Raw genomic sequence first — 18,998 nt, forward strand, 5'->3', positions numbered from 1 at the left:
CTGAACTTTAACACTTACCAAGCAATCAAATATGTGTATGCTGAGCCTTTTAATATTTCAAATTGATGGATTTGCACAGCTATACCAACAGCATACGGGGGATTATTGATGGCTGCTGTCCCCCTAGGGGTCAATGAGACCTGGGAAAACTTGATTTTTGAGACTACACCTGTGAAATCTAGAGACAAAATTGCATTATTTCTGCCTGTTACACAAACAGGAATTGTATGCTTTTTTAAGAATGACACTATTCAAGTAGGTTGGAGTAGATGTAATGTGACTGTTTCTTATAAATGTTATATTAAACCTAAAAATGCTAAAAATACAGAAACAATTTGTGATGCAGATTATATAAATGTTATATTAAACCTAAAAATGCTAAAAATACAGAAACAATTTGTGATGCAGATTATGACTCATACTTTGAGTCCTTGCATAAAACTGTCGGTGATATACAACATAATCCTGTTCTTTTAAAGCAACTGTCTATTATAGATAAGAAAATGTTTCATGCAGGGAAGGTGTATATCAATACTAAGGTAGAAAACTGTTATTTCATATGTGGGGAAAAAGGCATACAAATGGTTGCCTGAGAATTGGTCCGGCAGTTGTTTTTTGGGTTACCTGGTCCCGGCCATACGACACACTACAGCTTTGCCTCATGGGAGAATTCGAAACGTCAGAGATGTCACAAAGAAACCTGAAAATCCAATAAAAACCTGAGAATCCAGTGGGACAGATCGTAGCAGGCTGGAGAAACCATAACTCTGTGAAAGACAAATTAAACTAGCACACATGGACGAGTGACACTATCATATCCTGGGCTGGCATAGCCCCTGCATATGGTGCAGTTAAATCAATTTGGGAACTGAGAAAGCTATCCAAACTTCTCAAGGTCATGAGCAATGCAACTTTTTCTGCTCTTGAATTAATGACTGATGAAATGAATGCAATGAGAACTGTGGTACTTCAAAACCGCATGGCTCTTGACTTCATCCTAGCGGCGAGAGGTGGTACGTGCGCTTTAATCAAAGACTAGTGCTGTTCGTTCATTCCCGACAATAAGCACAAAATTAATGACCATTTGGAAGTGATCCAACAAGTGTCAGACATGACCAGGCCAGGCCCAAACCCACTGATGGACTTTTTCCAGAATTTGTTTGGGGGATGGGGTTCCATCCTATGCACATCCTGATTGCCATTTGTGTGGGATTACTATTGTTAGGAGCATGCATATGCTGTGGAATTCCCTGCATGAAAAAATTAATCAAAGATTTTATAGACATGTCAGTTTCTGAGACTTTGTATCAAAGTACTGAAATTGAAGAACTGTTGAAACACTTTCATAAGTTTAAACTAAATGACTCTCTTAGCTGCAAATCCTCAAAGAAAGAGGTTAGGAGAAGAAACAAACCGTTTATGCTTTTGAAATAGAATAAAAAGTATTAACAGGGGGGAAATGTTAGAAAAATATGTATTAATATAGGTGTGCAATGCTTATTCTAATAAGGGAAGATTAACACATTTTTATTCTATATGCAACATTAGTTTTATTTGAGACTGAAAATCTGCTTTTCTGAAATTGTGCTTTCTGACACTGCAAGATGCACTCTGACCTAGTTTGCTAGCACACCAAAATACATGTTTATGCCTTGGAAATGTACTGGAAAGCAGGTGATTTTCTGCTAGGTCAGGAAATTAAAAGGAGAATAATAATAAGTTTTGTAGATCCATTCATTATAGACAATAAGCTCTGTTCGTGTTGATGGGAAAAAGTGCACAAGCTGCAAGATAGTTAGATATAATGAACAATAAACTGCTTCAGAAATCTGTACTTGCATTGTGCTTAAATTAGCCATAGTACCTAGACATCACATAGCAAGAAAGTTATAATTGACCAGTGGTCATCAAGGCCATCCTGTTTACTGAAAAATCTTTTTAAACTTTGAAGAGTCAGCTACAAACGTGAGAAATATCTGTAAAATAACAGAATTGTGAACTGGTGATCTGCTACGTCAGTCGTAGTGGGCAATGTCTTGAAAGAAAGGTATAATAACTGTGACACTTCCTGATTTAGTCAGACAAACTCTGTAACTGCATTTTTTATCTCCTTGCGCAAGAATAAAGATACCTGAACTGAACCTTATGCTTTTGGTCTTTTGAAGTATTTTTCTCTAACAGGAAGTTTTAATGTCTGTCAGAAAATATGTTCATAACATCTTTTTTCCTGATTATACCTTCAGCATTTGCTGGCTACCTGAGGCAAGAGTGTTTGAAGTCTGTATTTGAAGTCTGCTTGTGATTTATATATAAAAAAAAAAATACTCCTAAGCCATCTGGACTTTTTGCCTACTTCGGAGCAATGCATATGTCCTCCCTACTTGGGAGCAATGCATATGTCCTCCCATTGTTCCTTTATAAATTGCTTTCACAGTCTATCTTCAAAACCTTTTCCAGCCTCCTGTAATTCTTATTTAGTTATCGTGCAATCTTTACCTTACTAATGATCCTCTCTTTCACACCAACATCTGTTCTAGATTTAACTGAAAATTCTAAACAAACAGGTCTTGCACTTAGTAATCATCTACCCCTTTCTTTCTGTCTATACTCTAGCAATCCCTGGTGAGGGAGGCAGACTGTAACATGTAGTCCAAACTTCTTCTTGGCCCAATCGCATTTTGTTACCTTTCCCTCCCTATTTGAGAGATTTGCCCCTAGTACCTTAAATCCTTTGCCGGTTTTCTCCAGTATTTCCAGCTCCTGTTGCCAGTTTTCTGTACTCCTACTTGCAGTCATCCATACGGGCATAATCTTTCTCCATTCTAGTGTTGGCATAATTCTTTGAACACTTTTCTGTAATGTTATGAATGTAATGGTCATAGTCTTCCTTTTGAAAGATTTGCATACAAAATTCCAGTCTGTCCTTATTTCATGAACCCCCCCCCCCGCTTCATTGTCCTTTTCCACTTTGAATTATAATATATTCTGCTTGCATTATGTATATGAGCCTTAACTGTGTGGCTCTAAAATATCCCTTCAAGTCAAGTAATGCTAAACCACCTTTTAGTGGAAGAATTGGCGTATCCCCTTAAATTTTTTTCTCTTCCCCTTGGAGATAAATCCCTTAGACTCTTCATTAATTATTGTCCACATCAAGTCCTCTGGTTAATAAAAGTATGGCTCTGATATATACATATATATATATATATATATATATATATATATATGTGTGTGTAAACTAAAGGGACTAAGAATTTTCACTGCTTGTCTTGCTATCCATAAACGAGACCTTCCAGTTTTTTTTTCTTCTCACATACACTTAACTGCCATTGCATAAGTCTTTTTAATCCATACTTCTAAGTACTTCATCTTATTGTGTCCCCATAAATAGGTATCATTGTATCAATTTGTGTACATACATAATTTTAGGTCTGTAGCCTTTGTTTTGTCTTCATTAATTTTTATATCCTGAAAAGAAAACCGTCTCAAAATGTTCCACAGCACAAACCTGTCCTTTTTTTCTAGATTTATCAAATATGAAATACAATCCTGCAAATAAGGCTAACTTTTCTTGATTACCATATCAATTATACCCTTGAATATTTGAGTCTCTTATTTTCTGTAAAGCAGTTAAAGGGGAAAGAGGACACCTTATTTTTTTCATTTTATTTATTTTTTTATTTATTATTTGTTGACCGGGAAAGTCCGACTAGGTTCCACAGAGCCTGTTTTCAGCGGAGGCCCGGGGAGAAATGCTCCAGATGACACTCTACTTTGTTTCTCTGTTAAAATGCAGCATATCAGAGAGGAACCCTCTCACTTTAATTCTGGTCTCCAATCCTTCGTATATCCTTCTAATTAATCTTGCTGTGTAGGTGGAATGCTGTCAAATCACATTGATTCAGATCTTTCAAGTTTGGCAACACTTTGCCATTCTTTTCGTAATATAGACATCAACACTTTACAACTGTGATTTTGAAATTGAAATTGGTCTCTCGGAAGCTGGAACTAATGGGTCTTTAACCTTTTTGTGTAATATAGCTTTGTTCCAAGATGCTAGTGTCTCCCTTCATTTTCAAATAATGTTTAAGTCTTCCATATCCTTATTACTTCTGCTTTGTACAATTTTTTTTAAGTCTCTGAAATATGTGCAAGATCACTATAGGATCTCTGGTTATTTTCCTTGTCATAGACTTCCTAAGTTTTGTGGCAAATCCTTCTGCTTTATTACCAAAGTCATTGTGCTAGATTTTGTGCTCTTTAAGTAATTTTATCATATAGTTGCTTAACATAAATTTTTCTGAGCTCATGTATGTTATCCGTATACTGCATTATTTTCTGTGCAGCATTTTGCGGTTGCACTTCGGTGAGATTCCCCTTATTTTGCAAAGCTTTAACCTTTTTGTCATCCTCTCTAAATTCCTATTACTACTTATCTGTCTTTCTTTTTTTTATTTCTAGCCTATTTTTAATTCCATTTTCATTTTATCCCACTCAGTAGCTACCCCTTCTTAAGAAATATCTTTTCTCTATTAACTCTGAAATAATTTCTGCTACCAGTTCCTTGAATTCTCTTTACCAGGTAGGTAGGACAGTACCAGTGTGTAAGTTTTACTTCATTACCTGCATGTTCTCTTGTTTTTTTTTTTTTTTTTTTTTATCTGTGCATGATCTGAAGTAGTTATTGGATGTGTGACGAAGTTAAGTGTAGTAAAGTTATTTTACTTGGGGGATAATATGTAAATTATGTCGTTCTTACTACTGAATTCGTATCTTCATAAATTTCTTCAGAAAACCCTCTTTCTTTATCCCCCCCCTTCCAGTCCCCAGTAATTTTCCCTGACAAATTTTCACAAGTGCCATAATAGCAGTTTTTGGTGGAATACACGTACACATGAGTCTAATTCTCCTCCTTTTTCAGCTGCCCCTTACTATTGCAAATCTGTCATTGTCTTTTTTATCACTGTTGGAGCCACTCTAGCAGTTGACATTTGCTTAGTCCAGGACAGCCTGTTAAACATTGATCCTGAAATCCTTCTGTGTCAAATTCACATGCTCATTTCTTTACAAATGTATCTCCTGCAGTATTGCTGTTTGCATGTTGCATTTCGTAATATAATTAAACGTACATTGCTTTTTGTCTGCACCTGTAAGTCTGTTTATGTTCCAAGATAGTATAGATAGAGCAGCCATTATGTTAGAAAATGTTACTACCTATTGTACATGACGATGAATGTGTGTTTCTAACTTTTGTCTTGCGTGCACACAACTGTTTGGCAGCCTAATGTTCTATACAGATCTTCTTCGTGTTTCACTGTTGCAGTCGTCACATTTGGGTTATCTGCTTGCAGTAGCTCTGTCGGCCTGATTTATCAAAGTCTTGGGTCCTGCGTCGGTTGCTGTCTCATCTTCCATGACATCCGGTAGTCAGGGGTATAAAGCATGCAGCTGACGCCATTACATCAGTCTTTCTTGCCGTGCGGTGCCCGAAGCAGAAGCAGTTCGCAAGTGCCGGTCGGCCGACTCCTGAAATTTTTGTTTTCAAGTTTCAGAACCAAAGTCTTCAACTAAGCTAAGTACCCCATTGGGGAAACTTTTTTTCTTGCTCTAAACCGATGTTAGGAAAAGTTAATAATTGTATTTCTTGTGGAAAGCAAGTACCTCCTAAAGATTTTTAATCGTACTGCATTCCCTGCTTAGGCTTGACCATGATGTACCTCGCTGTCTGTTTTGTGCCTTATTTAAACAACAAACTATTCGTTGTCTGTTTATTTACGCTTTCTTTATATTTTGGTACTCTGTTCAGTTATCCAGAAATGGCTTCGGTAAGCCACCTGACTACAAACATTCTGAAAAAACGCAAAGATAAAGACAGAGACAGACTGCATGGGTCCAAAGCTGCCAACGACGCTTCTCCTAACCTAGTCGCCAGTTCGCCGGTACTCAGTGAGGCACTTTTGCAGCCCCTGATACCTGCTACTTCAGATTCGCAGGCCTCTACTGAGACCCATTCGGAGTTCGGTATGCTGCGAGATGCTTCAACTGTGGAACCTGTGCATGTCTCTACCTTGGATGGGTCTGGAGCCGCTGTGCAGGCACTGGCTTCTGAGGGTGTATTCAGGCCTACTGACTTGCATATTAAACCAATGCCATCTTCTTCTTCAAGGCCTAAAACTCGATCCATGCCTAGAAAACTTGATGCCCAGACTGCATGGTCAGGTCTCTATGCCTAAAAAACAAATGATAAGAATGGCTGAAGACCTTATTACTCTAATCAGAGGAAGCCACCCTTCCCCCTGTAAGAGACCTAGGACTGAGTTTCCTTATGATTCTTCTGATCAGGACTCTGAAATTTCTCCTTTTTCTGATGGCCAGGATTTACCCTTATCTACCTATGAGGATTCTGATGCAGCGGACTCAATTACCTCTGCTTCCCCTCGAGGATTTCTCTTTCGGTGAAACCTTGCATACTCTTAGGGAGCATTTTCGCTGGGAGAGCCAGAATTACTCTGACTCTAAAAAGAGGCTTGGGGTTTTTTTTACTCCTGCCCCAACACAGGCCTTTAGCTATCCCCCCTGTACTGGACATTGTTGATGATGCCATCTCGGAATCAAGCTTGGCCCCTGACACTTTACCTCCTGCTCCTAGAAAATCTGATGGATATTACTGGGTTCCTGACTCGCACAAGTTCCTCTTTAAAAATCCTACTGCGGATCCTGAGACCATTTCACAGGGACCCAAGGGCATTAAGGCTACTACTGCCAAAAATCCGACCCCGGATAGAGATTCCAGGACGCTGGAGAGATGGGGTAAGAAGGTATATACTTCTGCAACCTTGGCCATTAGGGCCTTAAACTGCCAGTTTCAAGTATCAGCAGCATATTATTGGATTGCTTAAACAGAAAATGATGTTGATTCCTGACTGTGCTAAAAATAAAGATTTACAGGATTTAATGCATTCTGCTGAACAAGTTACATACTTTGCAATGTGGTTTTGATTCACTAGAGGCCTCTTGCAGGGCTGCTGTCACTGGGTCTGTACTTAGAAGGCATGCTTGGCTTAAAGAGCAGTCTTTGCCAGATCATGTTAAAGCTAAATTGCTGGATGCTCCCTTAAACCAAGACTGCCTGTTTGACAACAAAGCAGAAGAAGTACTTAAATGGATGGAGGAAGAAGCTAAATCTATGCAAAATGTTAAAGATTTCATGCAAGTACAGCCACCCAGATTTAGTAGGCATTGGCCCTCCAAAAATTGGTCCTTTCCTGCCTCTTCCAGGCCTTCTCAGTCCAAATCCAGAACCAACAAAACACCCAGGCTTCAGTCTCAAGGTACTCACAGGACTAAGCAGTGGGGGGCTCCCACTTCCAAAGCGGGGAGTAGTAAGACTCTTCCCCCCTATGGTAAACTGTCTCGATGACTTAACTTTAAAACTTCCAACCCCTGCACAACTGACTGTTCCTTTAGGGGGAAAGATTGTCCTGCAGGCAAAAAATTGGGAACTCATTACCCAGGACAAATGGATTTTAAATATAGTTTCCCAAGGATACAGATTCCACTTCCAACTCCAAACAGTTGGCCAGATCTACCCCCAAATCAGTGGGCAGAGGTGCAAAAGCAAGTTCTCTCTCTCTCTCTCTCTCTCTCTCTCTCTCTCTCTCTCTCTCTCTCTCTCTCTCTCTCTCTCTCTCTCTCTTTCTCTCTCTCTCTCTGTCTCTCTCTCTCTCTCTCTCTCTCTCTCTCTTCTCTCTCTCTTCTCTCTCTCTCTCTCTCTCTCTCTCTCTCTCTCTCTCTCTCTCTCTCTCTCTCTCTCTCTCTCTCTCTCTCTCTCTCTCTCTCTCTCTCTCTCTCTCTCTCTCTCTCTCTCTCTCTCTCTTTCTCTCTCTCTTTCTCTCTCTCTCTCTCTTCTCTCTCTCTCTCTCTCTCTCTCTCTCTCTCTCTCTCTCTCTTTCTCTCTCTCTCTCTCTCTCTCTCTCTCTCTCTCTCTCTCTCTCTCTCTCTCTCTTCTCTCTTTCTCTCTCTTTCTCTCTCTCTCTCTCTCTCTTTCTCTCTCTTTCTCTCTCTTTCTCTCTCTCTCTCTCTCTCTCTCTCTCTCTCTCTCTCTCTCTCAAGCATCAGGGCTATTCAACCTGTCCCAGAAGAAGAAAGGGGACAAGGTTTCTACTCAAGACTTTTCCTGGTGCCCAGAAAAGACAACTCCTGGCGTCCTGTCCTGGACCTCTCTATCCTAAACACATTTTTGTGATCTCAAATTTCAAGATGCTAACTCTTCAACAGCTGCTTCCTATGCTAGGTAAGGATGCCTGGTTGGCAACACCGGATTTAAAGGAAGCCTACCTGCACATCCCAATAAGGGAATTTTGCAGAAGATACCAAAGCAGCTACATGCACTATCAGTTCTCTGCACTGCCCTTTGGCTTATCTACTGTGCCCAGGGTATTCACAAAGTGCCTAGCTCCAGTCATTGCATTTTGCAGGCAAAGAAATATCCAAATATATCCATACCTAGACAATGTCTAATTCAGGCAGAAAGCCAGGACATACTATTGAATCATCTGACGTTTGAACAGAAATTAATAACTTCTCAGGGGTACACCATAAACGAAAAGAAATAGCATCTTGTACCCTGCCAACAAATTGTATTCCTGGGAGCAAGCTTGAACACAACTTCCCAGATGGCTTTCCTCACGCCAGAGAAACAAGTTCATTTGACAGCCTACTTCAAACTACTGGCTACAAAGACCCAGCTATCTGCAAGGAAAATACTGCAAGCCCAGGAGTTCATGTCCTCATGCATTCTCCTAATTCCAAATGCAAGACTGCATATGAGGAGACTACAGTGGTATCTAAAAAGCCTATGGTGTCAACATTCTCAGGATCTAGAAGCAATGATTCCTATCGTACCTTGTCTACAGATAAAGTTCCTTTGGTAGGCAGAGGCCTGCCACCAAAACAAGGGACTGCCATTCACTCTGCTCCCTGCTGCCCAAACCCTAACAGATGCATCAGACTATGCATGGGGGGCTCGGAATTGCATCCAGGGAAAATGGAACCCAAGTCAAATGCACTTTCATATCAATCAAAAAGAAATGTTAGCTGTACAGAATGCTCCGACAGCCTTCAAGGACCACATTCTTCCAGGACAATTAATGGTAAAGGCTGACAGCACCACTGTTATGTGGTACATAAACAAGCAGGGGGAACCTACTCATACCCTTTCTGCAGACTAGCCATGGCTCTGTGGAACACAGCCTTAAGCTACCAAGTGCACTTACAGGCTCAATTCCTGCCAGGAAAGCTAAATACACTGGCAGGCGAACTAAGCAGAAATCTCATGGACCCACACGAGTGGAAACTGTAACCAAAGATATTAAACATGTTGAGAAACAAATGGGGGAGCCCAGAGATAGTTTTGGAGGGAGGCAAACGGGTGTATCAGTTTATGCCTTTCCCCCTCTGCTTCTCTCCAAGGTACTACTAAAGATCAAACAGGACAAACCAAGGACGATACTGATTGCGCCAGACTGACCACGCCAAGACTGGTAGCCCCTTTTGCACAGTGTGTCACTGCTGGCACCTGCCTCAGACCCCTGCCCTGCTGTCCCAGCAGGAGGGCCAGATTCTGCACCCACAGCTTCAAACCCTGAACCTAGCAGCCTGGCTTAATTACCTGATCTCTCCATTACCATCCTTCAGTAAGCAAGTGTTGGATGGCATTCTGGAGGCAAGGAGACCTAATACTAGAAAATCCTGTGCTGAAAAATGGAAAAGATTCTGTTCCTGGAACCAAACTAGGGGGATGGGCACAGCAGCGCCCAGTTTACCTCAGATTCTTCAATACTTAACTGAGATGCTTCGCAAGGGCTTTTCCTTTTCTTCCATCAAAATTCATGCCTCGGCCATTTCAGCTCATTACAACGCAGAACCACCCTCTTCTCTCATCCACTGCTCAAGCAGTTCCTCAGAGGGGCCAAAAACTTAAGACCCCCCAGGAGAGCCCCTACTCCAGCCTGGGACCTTAACTTTGTATTGGAAAAACTCACACTCTGCTTCGTTTTGAGCCAGCTGCAAATGCAGAGTTGAAATTCCTTTCTTGGAAAACAGCCTTCCTTTTCGCCATCACTTCAGCAAGAAGGGTGTCTGAATTACAGGACGTCATGGCAGTGGAGCCTTTCATCATCATTCATACAGACAGGGTGTCCCTCGGGACCAATCCCTCTTTCATGCCCAAGGTGGTATCCAGTGTGGCCCTTAATCAGTCCATTCATTCGCCAACCTTCTTTTCTAATCCACAGAACAAAGGGGAACGAATACTGCACTCCTTAGATGTGCACAGATAACTTGGATTTTACTTGGACAGGACTAAACCTCTCAGGACATCTGAACAACTGCTGGTTGCATTTGCTGCAGGGGCAGAGGGGAAGGCAATTTCAAAAGCAAACCATTTCTAAATGGATAGGCCTTTGCATTCATTTCTGCTATAAGCACCATGGAAAACCTACCTCACCGGGGATAAGACCACATTCAACCAAGGCTGCATCTCCTACTACAGCCTTTTTCAGAGGTGTCCCTACCAGGGACATCCTAGAAGCTATCATCTGGAGTTCTGTACATAACTTCACCAAGCATTTACCATTTGCCATTGTTCTCTAAATCCAGAGCTGGCTTTGCCACTGCAGTCTTGCAGGCCCTAATAGCTGGTCCTAATGCTATCTAATTTCCTCCTCTTATCCTTAGCTTTGGGAATCTACCCAAATGTGATGACTGCAACAGTGAAATACAAAGAACATAATACAGTTATGTACACACCATAAATGTAGATGTTTCAGTGTATTCGCTATTGCAGTCCTAGTTACCCTCCCTCCAGCCCCCTGACTTCTATTGGCTATACCTTTGTTCTTGTTTACTATGCTTAAAGCTTTTTGATGTATTTGCTTTTTTGTTGAAGGTGTAACCTTGTATGTATAATTGCTTCCTATTATGGGGGGCACCTGACATCTGGGGCAAGAAAAACTGATGTAGTGGTGTCTGCTGCATGCTTTATACCCGTGACTACCTGACGTCATGGAAGATGAGACAGCAACCAACGTTGGAAGAAGACTTTGATAATCAGGCTGACTGAGGGCTACTGTAAGCAGATAACCCAAATGTGATGACTGCAACAGTGAATACACTCTAACATCTACATTTATGGTAAGTGTACACAACTGTACTTTTCTTCTCTCCATTAGAGCTTTTATTGAATTTTCGCGACATTTTGCTTTAATGAACCCCCCCGAAAAAAAACTGAATTTATTTAGTTTTGTTTATTGATCCATACATGTTTTTTGTTTTATTGGGTAGTGCACTGATCTCAGTGGACCATTTGCAGGTACAGCCTGGGTGAATAGGATCACATACATGAACGAAACATATTTATAGGTACAAGGGTGTGCTGTAAAGCCTGTGCATATTTATGGATGCAAAAATATGCTACAGTGTATAGTTTAAGATGAATTTTAAGAACAACCCCTTCCCCTGTTCCAACAAATGCAGAAAGCTATGCACGTTTTAAACAAATGAAGATTAACCTTCGGAACAATTACCCTAAATTGGTAGTTGCACCCGCACTTCTTACCTTATCTAAAACCTTATCTAAAAGTGAAAGTTACCAATGATAAAATGCATCTTATAGCTCTAAACACAGTGTACAAAATTCCACTAGGTAACTGCCTTCAGCTACAGACTTACTCGAGCACTGAGACCTCTTGCTAATGGAGATAAAAAAAGAAGTTTATCTTTGCAGATGCAATAAACTTAGACAAAATGATGAAATGCATGAAAAATGCTTGTTTTTGAAGTTTGCTTACAAAAACTAAGGTAACTAATGTAGATAGCTACCCTTGTAAAAACAATAGAAATTATTTTACATACAGTCAGTACAGTTTTTGCACCCCACCCCCTACCCCAGCAATATTATGTGAACTTAAATTTGTTTCTGTGTAGTCCTTGGACTTTTCAGTATAACTAGATATAGTTCTTATAACTATATATAGTTCTTACAACTATGAAAAAAACTGATCAGTGTGCAGTCCTCTTGGAAGACCTTCTAATAAGTTTTGATCATAGAGGAGTGGACTGGAAGAAAAGTATAAAGAATGATTTGTTTAGATCTGGATTTGTTCATCATGAGTGACAGGAACGGGATCTGACAACATGATCTGCATACACTAACCAGTAAAGAAATATTTGGTGTACACATCCACAGATTATATAGTCTGTCTGTTTTATTGACCAAAATGTTTTGAAAAATCGGCCACTTAATTTTTTTGTAGGGGATGGGTATCCCCCTCCATCTCCCATACCCCTCCTCTAGCTTAAATATGTCATCTCAGAGATATGTGGAGAAAAGGGAAACCATTCTCATAGCTCTGGTATTCAGTGATCTTGCAAAAGGACCAGTTCCTCTCTGTCTCTGTATAGAGTTTTATTCGAGCTCAATCGCAACAGAATGTCATTCAGCCATTAATGTGGACTCCATATATATATATATATATATATATATATATATTCACACGCGCGTGCACACGTGATTGTGTTCTATAGCGTGTCTGCTAACACTGTGAAAGGCTTAAACTATCTGATAATTGCATGTAACAATGAATCTGTGCACTTTTTTTTTAGCCAGAATGGTTAGTTAAATCTTCACAATTAATAAACTGTCTTTCGGCTTTTCCCGGTTAGGGGTCGCCATAGCGGAACTCCGGTCCGCTCATGATTGGCAGTAGATTTTTACGTGCTGGCTTGCCGGGCCTAACGCACAACCTTCAACGAAGGAATGCCCATTCACGCATGTCGACACACAGAAGATGCTCTAACTGTGAGGTGACAATGCTAGCGCAGCACCACCACAAATCTTCACAATTAATGACCAACATAATTTTACCTTACCTTTTGACAGCAGTTTAAATTTATCTGGACAAACATGCACCAACCTCAGATAATGTTATTCCCCAAACTACAAGTATTCCTTTGCTTTTGAGTAGAACAGTTTGCTTACACAGTAACTGCTCAGGGAGTGCAGTAACTTTGACCCTTAAAATGTTCTCGTCTCTGAACTGCTCTTCAGTATCACAATAACAAATATATATTTTTTTGCATTTGTTTACCCGGAGTGTCCGACTGGTCAAAACCATTTTAGAGTGAAAGTCTGAAGAGAGAAACTGAAGTGACATTGTCATATGAACATTTAGAACAAGTTAATTAAACAGTAACAGCACCTCTCCATAACCATAACATCATATGAATGTTTTTGAAAACAAGATGATGAAACAAATATAAGAATTCTATTGTGTTATGTACAGGAAAAAGTACAATTTGTTTACCTCAGCAGTAGCTGGACAAGTGTAAAATAGTGAAAGGAATGTATTGGTTAAAAAGTTACAGTAATAGACTAATTTTTAAAAAATATAGGTGATTAAGGTAGGAAAAAATGCAGGTAGAAGGAATTTGGATGATTGAGTGTATTGTGAACCATAAGTTCTATAAGAAAGATGTGGAAGTTCTATAAGAAAGCTGTGGAAGAGTAATGGATACTGGTAGACAACTGGATTACTAGAGCATAGGTGAAGTAGCACAGTATAGTGGAGGCTATTTTGCCTGTTGTGGGTTTATAAATAAATTATATTAGCATTGTGATAGCTGTGCATTAGCAAATTTATATTACTGCATAGAATTAATGAGTTATATTTTCTGATTAGACTCCAAGTTATATCTGCTAGACAGCCATTTGACCAGTCGCCACCTGCTTGGTAGCCTTAACCTTTGAAGGGAAGACAGTTTGTAGAGTTAATATGTTGTATTAAGCAAAATGGTGGTATGGATTATGATGCCTTTGTTTAGAGGCTGTAATTTCCCAAAGTTATCCTTTTTTGCTAGAATTAATCCCTGAAATAATGTGTGTCTGGGTTTCTTTATCTGAAATTCTCAACTCTGACTGCTGATTTTTCATTCCAAGGGGCTACCCAGTTAGTATTTAGAGTGTGAATGTGGGTAGGAGCCAGAGTTTTGGGAAGTTGGCCAGTTGTCACATCCTACATACAAGACAACCGATGTAGTCAGTGGCTATTGCAGCAGTGAGGAATTCAAACATCTACTGTTATTGTAAGTGTAGCTTGCACAACTTTTTACTTTCTCCCTTCTTTTGAAACTGGCCAAAAGCAATTGCCACAGGATTTCCCCTCAGACTGGCTTTATTCACATAAAACTGAGATAGACACACCACAGCCTGCTAACCTCTTTGCTGTTCATTTGGGGGGGGGGGGGGCACGACTTCCAGTTAATTTTATTATTTGTACTTTACTTTCTTGAACAGGAATTTTAAAGCTAGGAGTTTGAGTTTTAATGGACTGTCACAAGACTTTCAGTCAGAAGCACTCATTTCCTGTCAGTTTAAAAGTTATTTGAAGTAACTGAAAAAAAAAATTGTCTGCACCGCTGTAAGTAGAAACAGAAAGAGGAATACTGTTCTTGAGTTAAATCCTTTAATGCAACTGCAAGCCAGAAACAGATAAACTGGTTTTAATACAATAGTATTTTCCTCAGTAACTAATAAAATCATCAGAAACATCCCTTAAAACTCTTTGACAACAAACACACTTAAAGGCATAGTCTCCACCTAAAAGCAAAAGTATTTCTGCCAGTGTCATTTAAACCCACTTTGAACAATGCCCCTAAATTCACAGTCCACGTGTTCCTTCTGTAACAAAGCATTTTTCCAACCAGTATTTTTGTTGAAAATGTCATCCATGCCCAAAAATTTAAAACTAGCTTTTTATGCAACAATGAATGTTTTATTTATAAAGGATTATTTTCTGTAGTGCAAATGTCACTCGAATGTTCTGACATGTTAATTGTCTTGTCTATATTAAAAGCCTGACAGTGTACAAATATATATTGTATGTAGACCTACATGTAATATATTGATTTTACACATTGGGTGTATTGATGGTGGAAAACTCTTTGATCTCCTACTAAAATGGTTAGGTTTGCTTATGGAAAGAGGAGTCAGTCTAAGCTTCCGATTTAATGAAAGGAAAAGACCCATGCAGTCTATTTTTATGGATATCTGTAATCGAGGTTACAGATGATGTCATCAACAATGAAACTTGAGAACGATCCACTTTTCTTCACATAGCAAAGGAGTCCACAAGGGGACATGCCCTTTAGAAAAAGAAGGGGATGGACATAAGCCTCATAAAAAAACTGAAATAGAGACTTTGTTTCAACACATTATGGCAATTTAGAGTATAATGGGTTTTTGTTTGAATGTATCTTCTTAGTTTAAACCCATGAAAGCTGAAACTGGCTTGTAGGGTTCAAATTTTGTGCCAACTATGGTTACTGCTGAATTTAAACTGGTGTTGGATATGAAAGCATTTATTGTAAATTTAAATTTGGAATATTTTTTGATAGTAATAAAAAAATACAGGCTAAACTATTGGCTGAGGATTTTTTCTTAAATCTGTTTTTCAGCCTCCATCTAATACAGTGTCGAGTTTTGGACATTCTGTTCTTGGGGAACTACACAATTCTGAAATTCATATTGGGAGGCACAGTAATTTAATTAGAAGTTATGTACTCACCATAACGTTCCATCTGAGTAGGTGACTTCATTCGGATGCAACCTGTGGGTATCGGATCCGATCTCGGATCCGAGCCGGCAATTCAAAAGCTTAGGCTCCGAGCTCCTAGCTCCTCCCTCTTACCCATAACCCCTTGCCAAGCCCTGACTGACCTCAGATTGAGTTTGCCTCAAAATACTGACCACAGTACACTAAAACAGCATAAATACTCGCTCTATAAAGGTCAGGGGGATGGAGGGGGGGATGGTTGCATCGAAATGAAGTCACCTACTCAGATGGAACGTTATGGTGAGTACATAACTTCTAAATCTGAAGTAGGCAGACTTCATTAGTCTGCAACCTGTGGGACAGAGTCCCTAGCTACCTGAATCTTGGGCGTCATGGAAGGATGTTCCGAGCACCGCTGAGCCAAAGGATGCTCTTCCTCTAGAAACAACATCCACCTTGTAATGAGAAATAAAAGTATGAGGCGAGGCCCAAGTAGCTGCTGCGCAGATATCATCCAACGAAACACGGGACTTAAAGGCGGCTGACGTAGAAACTGCCCTAGTAGAATGAGCCGTAACCCTCTGAGGAGCAGGTCTGCCTGAAGTGTCATATGCCTGCAGAATGCAATTAGCAATCCATTTAGATAGAGTGACTTTAGATACTGCTTTACCCAGAGCAAATTTAGCAAAGGAGACGAACAGCTGATCTGATTTCCTGTGGCCAGCTGTCCGGTTAATATAAAAACGTAATTGTCTGAACATCCAAGGAATGCAATTTGTATTCTCCTTTGTTTGAATACTTGGGAAAAAATACAGGCAAATTGATTGACTGGTTAATATTGGATTCAGAAGAGACCTTCGGAAGAAAAGATGGATTGGTCCTGAGGCACACCCTATCAGGGAAGAAAGAAAGATAAGGCGGTTTGACACATAGAGCCTGAAGCTCAGACACCCTTCTGGCTGAAGTGATAGCTACCAGAAAGGCAGTCTTCCAGGAAAGGTATTTTAAATCAGCAGAAGCTGCAGGCTCGAAGGGAGGAGCAGTAAGGGCCTGCAGTACTAAAGACAAGTCCCAAGGCGGTACAACCTCCTTGACTGGAGGCCTTAACAAAAACTCCTTTGAGAAAAGTTTTGCATAATTTCGCTGTCATAAGGGGAGCTGTGTCATGACCAATATGATAATGCGAGATAGCCAATTGTACCTTAATCGTGGAAGAACTAGCCCCTTGATGAAAGAGGTCTGTTAGAAAATCCAGCACCGCAGAGATAGGTGCTGAAAAGGATCCACAGTTCTCTGTCCTGCCCATATAGAGAACCTCTTCCATTTACTCCGATAAACCTGTCTGGTGGAAGGTTTATGAGCAGCCACCAAAATAGCCTTGACCGGTGAAGAGATACCCCGAGTCCTAATCAAGGTTGGAATTGGAGCAGCCAAGCTGTCAACTTCAGGGTCCGCAGATTGGGAACTGGCATTCCCAGAGGGTGAGAGATGAGATCCAAATTGGATCCAGAATCCATGGTGGATTGATTTTGTGAGACCATACAAAGGGGAACCAAGGTTGTCGAGGCCAGAATGGGGCAATGAGAATCATTCTGCTCCCCAAACTGTTGGCTTTCTGCAGAAGCCTCTGCATCAGAGGAAGTGGAGGGTAGGCATAAAGGAGACCGGGAGGCCAAGCATGCACCAGAGCATCCTCGAACTCCCTGGTGGGGAAGCAGAGCGAAGAAATTGTCGCATTTGGCGTTTGAGGGAGAAGCAAAAAGATCGCAACAGGGTTGCCCCCAAACGGCAAAAATCTTCTTCGCTACTTGAAGATTGAGGGACCACTCGTGTGGAGAGAGGATGGTGCGACTGAGCTTGTCCGCAAGGATGTTGGACTTTCCCGGAATGTGCGTTGCTACCAGAAAGCATTTGGTGGAAATTGCCCATTCCCAGACTCTCATGGCCTCTCGACAAAGGGGGTAAGACCTGGTTCCTCCCTGCTTGTTGATATACCAGACTACGGACATGTTGTCTGTCTGAATCTGAATCGCAATAGTCCCTGAAGGAAGAACGTGGTGAAGTGCTTGCAACGCTAGGAGCACCGCCCTCATTTCCAGGACATTTATATGCAATGACGTCTCTGTGGGATTCCACGTGCCTTGGACAATCTTTCCCGCAGAATGCCCCCCCCACCCAAGGCAAGAAGCGTCCGTGGTCACTGTGGCTCGGGGAAATGCAGCGCAAAAAGGTCTCCCTGCCAGGGGCTCCGGAGAAAGAAGCCACCACAGAAGGGAGTCCCTGCATGCTCTGCTGACCGCAATCGGAGCGTTTAGAGACGAACAAAGAGGAGACCACTGAACTTGAAGGGTCCATTGAAGAACCCGCATGCGTAAACGGGCATGAATTAGAAGCGGGATAGCTGCCGCCATAGAACCTAGGGCCCTCAGGACCAAAGCTGCAGTTGGAGATGGTTGCAGGATTGCTGTCACATGACACCTCAGGCTGGCGATACGGTCTGGGGTGAGGAAGGCTCGCATTGATCTGGTGTCTAGTCTTCCTCCTATGAAATCTATAATTTGAGTTGGTTTCAGAAAAGATTTCTCCCAGTTGATCGTGATGCCCAGCCTTGGTGCTAGTTGAAGAAAGTAATCCCTGGCTGAGCACAGAAGATGCCTTGATGATGCCGTCAGGAGCCAGTCGTCCAGGTACGGAAAGACCTGTAATCCCTGGAGCCTCAGGTGGGCCGCTACCACCGCTAGCACCTTGGTAAACACCCTGGGGCTGAGGTGAGACCAAAGGGAGGACCCTGAACTGATAATGACTGGCTCCCAGCCGAAGCGAAGAAACCTCCTGGATCGCCTGTCCATCCGAATGTGGTAGTACGCATCCTTGAGGTCTATGGAACACATCCAGTCGTTCTCCCTCAAGAGGGGAGTATAGATTGCAGGGTGACCATCCGAACTTTTGCTTGGTTACTGACAGGTTCAACTGGGAAAGGTCTAAGATTGGTCTTAAGTCCCCGCCTTCTTTGGCACCAAAAGAACCTGGAGTAAAACCCTAATCCGCTTGATCTGGGGACGCGTTGGATGGCTCTTTTTCCTAGCAGCTGCTCGATTTCGATAGCTGCCGCCTCCCTTTGGTCGGGTGGAACATCTGGGAGGCTGCGAGATTTGGGAATCTTGAATAGGGGTATTGAATATCCTCTGGATATAAGTCGAAGCACCCAACTGTCTGTTGTTATGGACTCCCAAGAAGTCAGGTGCATCGAAAACCGCCCCCCCGACTGCCTCCAGAGACGGACAGCCGGCCAACCCTTCAGGGCTGCTGCATGGGTCTCTCAGAGAAGGGTTCTCTGGACCCAAAATTGCCAGGAGCCCCCCTGCCTCTGGCACGACGACCTCCCCG

The 18,998-nt window shown here is 41.5% G+C and overlaps 1 protein-coding gene across 1 annotated transcript in view; it reads left to right on the forward strand.

The window, feature by feature from the left end:
- Positions 1-18,998, forward strand: part of CTIF (cap binding complex dependent translation initiation factor) — a 2,147,727-nt gene that overhangs the window by 45,791 nt on the left and 2,082,938 nt on the right. The gene's annotated exons all lie outside the window — the stretch shown is intronic.

This window comes from Protopterus annectens, chromosome 1.part1, assembly GCF_019279795.1.
Source record: "Protopterus annectens isolate FY-2018-M chromosome 1.part1, PAN1.0, whole genome shotgun sequence".
Lineage (NCBI taxonomy): Eukaryota > Metazoa > Chordata > Ceratodontiformes > Protopteridae > Protopterus > Protopterus annectens.